The sequence below is a fragment of the Sinocyclocheilus grahami genome, unplaced genomic scaffold, assembly GCF_001515645.1.
Source record: "Sinocyclocheilus grahami isolate Dianchi unplaced genomic scaffold, SAMN03320097.WGS_v1.1 scaffold596.1, whole genome shotgun sequence".
Classification (NCBI taxonomy): Eukaryota; Metazoa; Chordata; class Actinopteri; order Cypriniformes; family Cyprinidae; genus Sinocyclocheilus; species Sinocyclocheilus grahami.
This window is the reverse complement of record NW_015505775.1, coordinates 113,520-126,006: the sequence shown is the minus strand read 5'-3', so window position 1 is coordinate 126,006 and position 12,487 is coordinate 113,520.

Genomic DNA, 12,487 nt, shown 5'->3' with positions numbered 1-12,487 from the left:
TCTGTGGCCTACAGACACACACACACACACACACGTTGTTTTCCTTGCATTTTTGTGTAATCGTGTTTTTGCAATTATCTGAATTTTTTTTTTTAAATAAATAAAAATGATCCTGGAATGAAAAATAATAACCTGTTTTAATAATAAAAAAGTCCTGAAATCAGGTTGATGCATTAATATTGAAAATATCACAAATAATAACATCACAAATATGATGGATAGATGTATGATAAAAATGGTATATTCATGTAATTTTTGAAACAACAATTATACTTACTGGAATAGTTTTTATTGATTTAACCTCACAAATATGACAACATCACAAATATGATAGACTGATGGACAGACAGATAGGACGTTATATCGGTCAAATCTAAAACTTTATATTAAATAAAGTTCTAAAAAAATATTACAGCCATTAAAAGACGACATGCAATTTCTTCATAGAAGGATAAATCCGAGCTCTGCACAGACTACAAGGAAATATTTCACATTTCTCTCCTGCCATGGAAAGATTCCTTCTTTAATGTAGGAATTTGGTGAGAAATGACCGAGAGAAGAGTGACCGAGAGAAGAGCCAGAGTGAGAGATTGAACCCTCTGTGTACAGTATGAATATTTCAGAGGGCCGTGTTTTGTAGATGTGGGGCACAGGGCTGTGAAAAGAGTGCCCTGCAGTCAAGCCTTTGATGCGGATAGCACTGCCACAGCACTGATCTGCGGCAGGAAATTGACTTTTCAGGCTTATCTGCCTCACTCAGGGCCACGTGTGTGTGTGTGTGTGTGAGACAAGCAGGGGCAGGAAGCTCCATGAACCAGGGCCAAAGAATAAAAATGATAATGATAATCATCAAGAGGAGCCAAATATTTACTGGCTTTTCCACTCATGCGGCTCAGCTTGTACTGCTATTGGTGAAGAAACATCAAGCGGTACGTGCAGTCCACCACCTTCCCTCATACATAGCAATGAAATCCATTTCAGACAGAGAGACACAGCGTTTCTATCTTATCACGAACTGATTTGCTGAAATCAAAACGGGGACGGTAATAGACGAGCGCCAACCAACGAGAGCTGTTCGCACATTAGCTCTGCCCACTGCCAAGAAACCGGCATATCTTCAGCTTGTTCTTAAAAGCTGAATAATTCTAAATTAACTCTGTTATTTTGACAGGAAAATACAACAAAGAATATGGTTTACCTGTAGCACGTCGATTCAGCGTGGTATGCAAGACTCTCACTCTCTCTCTTTGCATGTGTGAGAAACACAGCGCAATCAGTAAAGCGTCGGTGAGTCGTGCGCCTTCACACTAGTTTACGGTACGTCAAATACAGGTGCGCTGCGTGCTACATACTGCGCATCCATTGAGTACATGACATGATCCATTGAGCGCATCCAAATAGTACAGATCGCTTGACGGAGGCGAAACTCTCAAGCGCTCAGTAAGCGTGTTTATCGAGTGAAAATCTGTGTTGAACACCGCTCACACACATACTGGCGTGTAAAATCTAAGAATTTATTAGCCAATGGCTAATGTTAGACATTATTTAGTTGCCCAGAGTAAGATTTAGTCGCATATGCGAGTGATTTACTCACAATATAGAGGGTTGTTATTAGACAGATTTCTGTCCGTATTAGACAGAACTGTTAACGACAACAGCGAACAAGAGGGAGAATGCTGTCAGCGCCATCAAAATAAAAGCCCCGCCTCGAACGCATCGGCCAAACACGAAAACTTATCGGCCGATGCCGATATTTAAAAAATGCCAAATATCGGCCGATATATCGGCCTTGGCGATATATCGGTCGACCACTAATAACTACCATTCAAAACTTTGGGGTCAGTAAGATTTTTTAAAGAAAGAAATTAATAGCCTACTTTTATTCAGGAAGATTGCATTAAATTGATCAAAAATGACATTTGTAATAGTTAAAAAAATATTTATTTTTCAAATAAAAGCTGTATTAGCATAACAAATCAGCATACTGGAATGATTTCTGAAGGATCATGTGACACTGGAGTAATGATGCTGAAAATTCAGCTTTGCCACCACAGGAATAAATTAGATTTCAAAATGTATTCAAATGACAAAACTGTTATTTTACATTGTAATATTATTTCACAATATTACAGTTTTTACTGATCAATAAATACGCCTTAGTGAGCTAAGCACACTATCTGTGATTCAGAATGCTTTAACACTGCAGACTTTAGAGCTGAAACAGTTAATCCTGAAGTGGCTGTTATAAAACAGATTCCTTCAATCTTACAGAACCAATTGAAGGAAAAGTTACAGAGCATGCAATGCAGTCCACCGTGACATCTAAAGCAGAGTATGAGGCCAATCTAATCTTAACGAATAATCTATTCAGAACTAGCAAGTCAGACGTCCTTTATCTGCGACTGAAGTGGAACATTTAAGCCAATCGATTTAACAGGATCTTCACTTCTCTCTGTCCCGGCCACAGTGCCGTTTGTCTGGAAGGGAAGTGCACGGTCGCCTGTACTGAAAAAAAAACAAAAAACAAAAAAAAAACTTCAAACGTACAGGCCTGTCCCAGACCTGCCCAATGTCAATTGTCACTTGACCCCCGTGACCTTGTGCAGTGGCTGCCTCGGCGGGCAGAAGCTGTGTGAGTTTAATCAAGGGTTCTCTCATTTCAAAGGCTTCGGGAAGTCCTGTGTAACCCTCCCACACTCATACACACACACACACACACACACACACAAGCTAAAACAGATCCCCCTGAAAGAAAGAGTTCAGGCCTTTCGGAGGAACCGCTGGAACGAGAGAATTCTGATTTAATTCTGCGGGACATCTGCATTACGGAGGCCGGCTAGAGTGCTTACTGCAATTACAGTCCACGCAAAGCCCCACTAGTTCCAATATTTTCAATCCCATGCACTTCCTTTACACGCATCGCATGCGGATGCGCACACGAACGTACGTACTGCACTCAATTCCTGTCACTCATGTGCTTTACAAAAGACGACGTAAATGTGCCGAACATAAATTTCTAAAGACAGGTGCGGTAAAACCTGCTCGTACACAGCACGTCAATGCATCCGAACTAGGCTAGTCACCATATCCTCTTTTAGAAGAAGAATTTTCTGCATGCCTTTCATCAATGGAAAAAAAAGCAATGATTTTTTCAAATGAAAAGAGAAACAGACTTCGTAAAGCAACAATATTCTTCTTTCTCCTCCTGTCCAACAACAAGATAAATACATGACGTAATTCAAACAACACTGAATTCAAACGGATAAAAAATACTGTGGTTCGTTTGTGCGCTAGAAAGCATTCTGCATTCGTTTAGCTCGATATGAACACCCTCTTCTTCCCCTTAGCTGGGATGAAATGAACGTCGAGTTGAAATTCTTAAACGCTTCACACTTTTATGAGCGTTTTAATTATTCAAAGGTTGAGAAATTAACAAGGCTAGAGGAAGCTGATCAGAGCCGCACAATGAAAAAAAAGAGAAAGAGAGGGAAAAGTGAGGGATAATTCAGTCTTGCAGACTTACAAACGAAGTGTGCAATATTGCAATTGCAATCCTAGCGAAATGCATTTTTATTATTTTTCTATTAATTGATTTCAATTAATCAAGTTAGTAATGGTAGAGAATTAATTCATAAACCTTAAGTACACTAAATTTGCTTCATTTCGAGACAGACATCATTCATAATGTGACGTTCAGTAGGGAACAACTTGACAGACTGATTCCAAACGGTAACTCTTTTTGGGTGATTCATTTGTTTATGAATCACAATGCGTGTTTTTTTTTTACTAAAAATGAATCAACTTTCATACATTGGACATGCTGCATGTTTTTTTTAATTTTTAATTTTATATCACATTCAATTCAGACTGCAAATTCACATTCACTACTTAAAGCATTATCCCATTGATGAATCTATCGAAAACAGGACTATCGTTTTTTCCATTTTCTCTTTGTGATTTCATAATCAATCTACTTTGTATTGAACAGCCGAGTATTTTTAGGCTGGCATCCGTTCAGGCCTGAACACGTGCACATTAAAGAGCAGGGCAACAGAGCCAAAGATCAATTACATTCTTATTAAAGAGGGCTGGAGAAATAAAGGCACAGGAGCTGCCGGGCCGTGCTCTGTTATTTCTGTTAGATCAGGTTAAAAAGAAAATAAGGCAACAACCAATTTCAGGTGTAAGGTGGCTGTGGGGAGGAGGGGTAATGAGGGAGCAGGTGAACAACCGATTTCAATCACAAAGAAGATAGGGAGAGAAAAAGAAAGAGAGGGAACAAATAAAAAAGGATGTAGGGGAGACAGTAAATAAAAAATATAACTAGACTAGCAGTGCTTACAAGGCAGCAAAAGTATAGTTAAAGCTTTAGGTAATTTGGAATTTAAACTTTGGTTCTGCGTAAATGCTGCATCAGAAATGTGTCACTGAGAATAAACATAAAACGTAACGTTAACTTCAGTGCAAAGCCAGCTATGTGGTTAAATAGATGTAAAAAAGAAAAGACTTATCACATTTCAATATACAAATAAGCACAAGAGAGAAGTCCAATTGCAATGCAGTATGCAAATAAATGCAAGAAAGATCAAATCACAATGCAGTATTTTAGATTCTGAAACACTACCAACATTTTCGAACTTTAAATCTTACATTTCTTAGGTAATTTCTCTCTTTAAAAAAACCCCAACAAAATAATGCAAATCTGAGGCTGAAATTATCTACACAAAAACGTTGTGGATGAGAAGAAGAGTTTTAATCGAGTGCTGCCTTTTAAACACTTTAAAAATTAAAGTAAAAAGAAAAAAACGTCATGTCAGCTTTAGATATTGTTAAGCAATATGCTCAGCATTTCCTTTCCATAAATCTTCCCAAAAATCACACAGGCTCCACTAGTTGAGGCGACATGACTAGCACCAGAGCATATGCTTTCTGCTGCTGTGAATTCATTCCATGCAAACAAAAAAAAAAACATAGGTGCCTAAAAGAAAGGGGAGGGAATCAAAACTGTCAAACGTGCTAGTTCTTGGCCAGAGTGCTGCAAAAAAGAAAAACGTTTCTTCCCAAGTCTTCCTCTGACTCCTGAGGTCACATTGGCGAGCCTTAACGAGGGTAATTACTGTCGATGCACAGGGGCCATCATGTGCATAACTGGGTCACGGCCACGATCGTCTGAACACACAACGTCTACTGTGTAGCGTCACAAAATTCCCTGCTAAACCACCTACACGAGGGCTGCATGAAGTCAGCGTGAAATCCAAACTGAGATGAGAAGAAGAGTTTTAATCGAGTGCTGCCTTTTAAACACTTTAAAAATTAAAGTAAAAAGAAAAAAACGTCATGTCAGCTTTAGATATTGTTAAGCAATATGCTCAGCATTTCCTTTCCATAAATCTTCCCAAAAATCACACAGGCTCCACTAGTTGAGGCGACATGACTAGCACCAGAGCATATGCTTTCTGCTGCTGTGAATTCATTCCATGCAAACAAGAGGAGAAAAAAAAAAACATAGGTGCCTAAAAGAAAGGGGAGGGAATCAAAACTGTCAAACGTGCTAGTTCTTGGCCAGAGTGCTGCAAAAAAGAAAAACGTTTCTTCCCAAGTCTTCCTCTGACTCCTGAGGTCACATTGGCGAGCCTTAACGAGGGTAATTGCTGTCGATGCACAGGGGCCATCATGTGCATAACTGGGTCACGGCCACGATCGTCTGAACACACAACGTCTACTGTGTAGCGTCACAAAATTCCCTGCTAAACCACCTACACGAGGGCTGCATGAAGTCAGCGTGAAATCCAAACTGAGACGGTTTCTTAAACCAATTCATCTACAGTATATTATTCCAAAGTAAAAAAATATTTATAATCTTTCTCTGGAGCATCATTCCTTCTTAGCTGACATCAGCCAACTAGCTAGTCTTTTAAATTTTACTGCAAACTCTAACGTGGAACTGCCACAAAGAATAACTCTCAATGGACAATTGCAAACCTACATTTTTTTTGGTATCCATTCACAAAGAAATATGCTACTGATATAAAACGGGTTTCGAATGTCAGTTCACACTGTAAAAAAAAAATTGTTTTCCAGGTAATCTAAAAATTTACCATTTAAATTAACTAACAATACGATCATAAATTTAACGGTCAAAAAATTCCCTTACTCTATAGTGTAGGGCTGTCAAAATGGCTGAAAAACTAAATTCGAATTTTGTACTTAAATATCAATATTCGAATTATATTCTAATTTAAAAGACAATTTCAGTTAGGCGGGAAAAAAAGCTTTTGGCTTCTCTCCTGAGGCCACAAGAGGGCGCATCGAACTAAATATTATGCACGTTTCTTCAAAGCATCATAAAATAACACGACTAGCTTTGAAAAAAGTGCATAATGTTTAAAATAATGTTTATAAACCTTATATAATTAAAGTTGCTTAAACAATTAGAAACAAAACAGAATCATGCATGTATCTATAGTTTAATACAAAGGAACGAAAACCAATCACAAAGAGCATTTTCTTCATTTAAAAACTTGAGAGACAGTAGGATGGGGAAAACCCACCATAAAGTCTTGAGACATGTTTTTAAAAAGTTGAACTTACATTAATTTTACATAGCTTTCTAAACATGCCGCTCTCTTGTGCGAGACGCGAGTGCAACGGTGAGAGACGCCCCTCTAGAAAATGTGATAAATATGCGTCCAGTGTGAATGGTTTGGTTTCAGTTTTGACATAAACAACATCATCTCCGCATTGATGTTCTTTTTCCCCGCAATATTTTGAATGAACAACGTAGCAGCGCCGCATCTAGTGGGTTCAACTGGATAGGCTAACAAAAACATTCAAATGCAATGACACTTACATCGTCATCGCATCTCATGCGCCACTGATAAGGCAGCCTGACGCACACCTAAAATTGTGGATTTTTATTTTAAATTAGACGAATATTTTAAATTCGATTATTTTTTGACAGCCCTACTACAGTGAAAATCTGTAATAGTTCTAATGGGATATTTCATGTAATTTACAGTGAAATACTGTTAAATGAACAGAAAGTGCAAAATAACTTATAAGAGAAGTCATCTTATAATTCACGGTGAAAAAAAACATACACATACATTCCCAGAATTCTGTGTGACAGCTCACATTTGATGGGTTTTCCCTGAAATTACGGTTCTTTGTTTTTCTTATTAGTCATGTACATTAGGGATTTATGTTACATCTTCTCTTGACCATATGTGTTTTTAAGCTGGTTATTAGTATATTATAAATGTAAAAAACAGATTTTAGTAATTTGGTATATTAACATTATTTCAGCTATACAGGCCGACTTTAAGGACCAGATCAGGTAGATGCAGCTTTAAAGTAAAGCAAATCACAGTGCATGCTGACTAGAAACCAAAAACATGGCCTTTTCTAAACGTCCCCCATTTCTTCAAGCAAATGTGCAGTTGTGTGTGTTTATGTCCAGCAACGCTAGCCTCTGGTAAACACGATCATTATCTCCCCAATCTAAACAAGCCTTTGCCTTCCCAGAACACACTGCTTTATAAGCAAGGAGGTGATTAAGGAGAAAGCAATGGATGAAGCAGAGCTGATACTAGAAAGGAATCACAGGCCTCGGTAGGTTAAATCGCGGGTGATGCAAACACCACTGGCTTTAAATAACGAAGCAGCCTTTTTAATCTTCATCATGTTACAGCTCAAAACACTTGCTGTGAATTTATTATAAAAACAACTTTATGCTCATCACTAATAAAGTTATTCAGAATCTCCTCTAAAATCAACAACACAAACTCCAGCTGCAAACTTAACCAAAACTTTAACACAGTGTCTAATGACAGATGAACGTCTGAGCAATATAACAGTACCATAATCCAAAACTCAACTGAACTGACTAATCAAACTGACAACCAAATCTGAGCAAAAGTGTTGAAAACAAAACTTAACAGAAAAAGCTGAGAAACAGAAAGGTGAGCAGCGAATCAACATCTCCAACCGACTACAAAATCGAACCCCCTCACAACAACTTTCATTCATTTACTTAAAAATATGTTATAACATATTTACTGTAGAAAATGTATAGCATGTTGCTGTCAGTTTGTATCTTATTCTTTGAAAAATATTTAAATATAATACAAATAAAAGAAAATTATTGCGTTTGACTTGTGGGTGTCAAAATAAGAACAATATGAAACATAACATTAAAAAGTAACTTTTCTTCCTAAAACTCAATTGAGCCACTTAGTGTGTGTAGGTGTGTGAGAGAGACAAATTAGTTTAGTGCTCTAAGGAATAATTGCATATATCATTTCTCACAAAGAATCTATAGACACTCGAAAAGACGGTTTCATAATTTCTTTTAAATTGTAATTTTGTGCAGTTGTGCTTTTTGTTTAACAGAACCAACTGAACACAAGTGTAATGTGAGTTTCTGTGTGTGTGTGTGTGTGTGTGTGTGTGTGTGTGTATATATATATATATATATACTCGCATTACACTTGTGTTCAACTGCACAAAATTACAATTTAAAAGAAATTATGAAACTGTCTTTTCGAGTGTCAATTGTTTATGAGAAATTATATATGCAATTATTCTTTAGAGCACTAAACTAATTTGTCTCTCACACACCTGTGTGTGTGTGTGTGTGTGTGTATATGTATGTATATATATATATGTGTGTGTGTGTGTGTGTATATGTGTGTGGGTGTGTTTATGGATGATGCATTCATACAGTATACTTTTTTAATATAGAGTATACTAAATTAAATTATTTTAAAAAGTAATTGAAAGAAAAAGTTAACTAAAGTGAAATATGGTCAAAATTCATAAGTTTCTTTTAGTTTCTAGTGTTTTGTAAATATAATAGACCTTATAAGTGAACGTTGCTTTTCCCATTTAGCCTCTGAAAATGATTGCCCTGCCCACTCTGCTCATTCAGACCAATCAAATCAGTTCACATGTCAAGTATAAAAGCTGTAAAAATCATGACGGGGCTAATTGAAAAATGTTTCATTTTTATCATTGCTTTTCATTTCATCATGCCTGCATTTAGTTTTGTGTTTTCTTTCAGTGTCTTCAAGCTACAATCACACTGAAATCCTTGACGGCATTGGACTGTAGCTGCTTTGCATTACTGTTACGTGATGCAAGAAGGTGAATGTTTGAAATGTGGATTTTTCACTGACATGTTTCAATTTTCACAAACCCACACACACGAATACACGCAAACCACACACAACTAAGCAACATTTCTATTTGACTTTTCTCTTATCTCTGGAAAATGTGTTTTCATCAACTAGCCAGCGGGCAATAATGTGAAGGCAGAGTAGGACTTTTATTCGCAGAGGCCGCCGTTAAACACCGCACCATCATTTGTCCCCCTGCCTGCACTAGAGAGAGAGAGAGAGAGATGATAGATACAGCTTCAAATGTCACTGAAGAAATGGCCTCTGACATGAATGTTTTATTCAGTCTCCTTTCCCTGATCACATCTATACAATAGAAAATGTAAATGTTATGCAGAATGCTTAAAAAATTCACTATATATTTTATGACCTTCTATAAAAGAGGGGCAAAATGACTCCATGAAAATGGAAATGGAATAAAAGCCATATTAACCGGGAGGGTGGGATAGATTCTGTGTGATGGTGGTGGGTGATTTTCTCTTAACACAAATCTAGCAGAGAGGGGCACAAGGGGCTCTCAGACAGATAGAAGCACAGACACACACACACACACAGATTTATGTGTCGATCACACATATGGTCACTCTTTGGATTAGGAAATCAAGACTATAGAGAATGAGAGGAGAAGAGAAAAATATAATTGGATTTCATATAATATTGCACTGCATGACTGACTGAATTAATTTAAGTCAAAAGGATTTATTTTATAAATCTACATCTTAAAATATTAAATTCTAAACAAGTAGGTCTGTAATACCTGGAAAAGGATATCCGAAAACATTCCTATTCACATCAATGTCAACCTACGAAAATACACAACCTTGGATCTTTGCTCAAGCTCAGTTTTTTGAGCCAATCACTTGAGCTATAAAATGTCATGTGACTAATCATTCTATAGCCAAAATTACATCTTGACGCTGATCAACTGATGACAGAATGGACACAAACCCTTCACAGATGACTATCCTAAATGTGATGTCAAAGGCTTCTGACAGCAAAAAATATATTTCACATTTTTAAAAGCCTCCAAAAACAGCCCAGCTCATTTCTAAAACATCTACTATAATACAGCAAAATATTTGCAATGTGTATGTGGCTTGCAAAAAAATACTTCTTCAGAATACACCAGCTAATTCTGAATGGCCTTCAGGAAGTCATGACCTAATGGTTTGAGAGTCGGACTCGTAACCCAAAGGTTGCGGGTTCGAGTCTCGTACCGGCAGGGATTGTAAGTGGGGGGGACTGAATGTACAGCGCTCTCTCCCACCTTCAATACCACGACTGAGGTGCCATTGAGCAAGGCACCGAACCCCCAACTGCTCCCCGGGCGCCGCAGCAAAAAATGGCTGCCCACTGCTCCGGGTGTGTGTGTGTTCACTGCTGTGTGTGTGCACTTTGAATGGGATAAATGCAGAGCACTAATTCCGAGTATGGGTCACCATACTTGGCCACATGTCACATGTCACTTCACTTCAATAGAGAAACCAAATGGTGTAGTTACGAGATCTACCAGCAGAGGCTGACTGTCGATTCTAAGAAGCCAAATACTGAATCTGCCTGATATCCATCCAATTTTAAGGGCCCAAATTCACACCTTGACATTAATGTCAACATTTATATTTATTTATTTAGCAGACACTTTTATCCAAAGCAACTTTAGGTTGGAAAACACCACACAATTTAGAAGTCTTTCTGAACACAACAAGCTCACACAAAAACATAAAAACGTGTGTGGAGATACAATACAAATGTTATGAAATTGGCTCAAAATATCAAACAAGTTTGCGAGTCTCGTACCGGCAGGGATTGTAAGTGGGGGGGACTGAATGTACAGCGCTCTCTCCCACCTTCAATACCACGACTGAGGTGCCATTGAGCAAGGCACCGAACCCCCAACTGCTCCCCGGGCGCCGCAGCAAAAAATGGCTGCCCACTGCTCCGGGTGTGTGTGTGTTCACTGCTGTGTGTGTGCACTTTGAATGGGATAAATGCAGAGCACTAATTCCGAGTATGGGTCACCATACTTGGCCACATGTCACATGTCACTTCACTTCAATAGAGAAACCAAATGGTGTAGTTACGAGATCTACCAGCAGAGGCTGACTGTCGATTCTAAGAAGCCAAATACTGAATCTGCCTGATATCCATCCAATTTTAAGGGCCCAAATTCACACCTTGACATTAATGTCAACATTTATATTTATTTATTTAGCAGACACTTTTATCCAAAGCAACTTTAGGTTGGAAAACACCACACAATTTAGAAGTCTTTCTGAACACAACAAGCTCACACAAAAACATAAAAACGTGTGTGGAGATACAATACAAATGTTATGAAATTGGCTCAAAATATCAAACAAGTTTGATATCCTATGACTGGATTGAATCATAGCGTGAAGCTAATATAAACTTGCCAATCACACACCATGTGATTTTCTGTAAAATCACTCAAATCCAACTATCCAAAATCTTCAGACTGACCCATGGCTTGTATAGCATCGACTCCTCCAGATTGTAAATCTGTGCAAAGTCGTGTATTGTATTCCAGTCTTTATAAATGGTGAACACAAACAATCTATATAGTGCACAATGCCATGTTTAAAAACTGCATTAGTACACCAAGACACAGTAGAGATGAGATGCAGAAAACATGGGAGCGAATTAATATAAATAAATATGAATTATTATAATACGTGTCATGAAACGGCATTCACAACGTAATTAAAATAAAACATTAAATATTGAAACAATATTTTCATGTTGACAGTAAAACAGCACATTTGTATAATACATTTTTAGATAACGTTCAAAAGTTTTGGATCAATATCAACGATATTTGGATCAGATCAACGATTTTTAAAAAAAGAAAATCATAGTTTTATTCAGAAAGGACACATTAAATTGATCTAAAGCGACAGTAAAGACTTTTAAAGGCAGTTCTTTTGAACCAAAGAATCCTGTAAAAATATATCATGGTTTCCACAAAAAATATTAAGTAGCACATATGTTTTTAGTATTGATAATAATAAGAAATGTTTCAGAAGCAGCAAATCAGATTGATTTCTGATGGATCATGTGACCCTGAAGACTGGAGTAATGGTTCTGAAAATCAGCTTCACCATCATAGAAATACTGCATAAAAACTGCACTTTAAAATATATTTAAGTAGAAAACAGACTTTTAAGTAGTACAGATATCTGTAAAATATCAGGTTGCATTTGTAAAGTTTAACCCAGTGTTTTGTTCATTGTCACTTTGACAGCTCTGCGCCTGTGGGTCCAAGGGTGTGCGGCTGTGCTCTACACGTATTA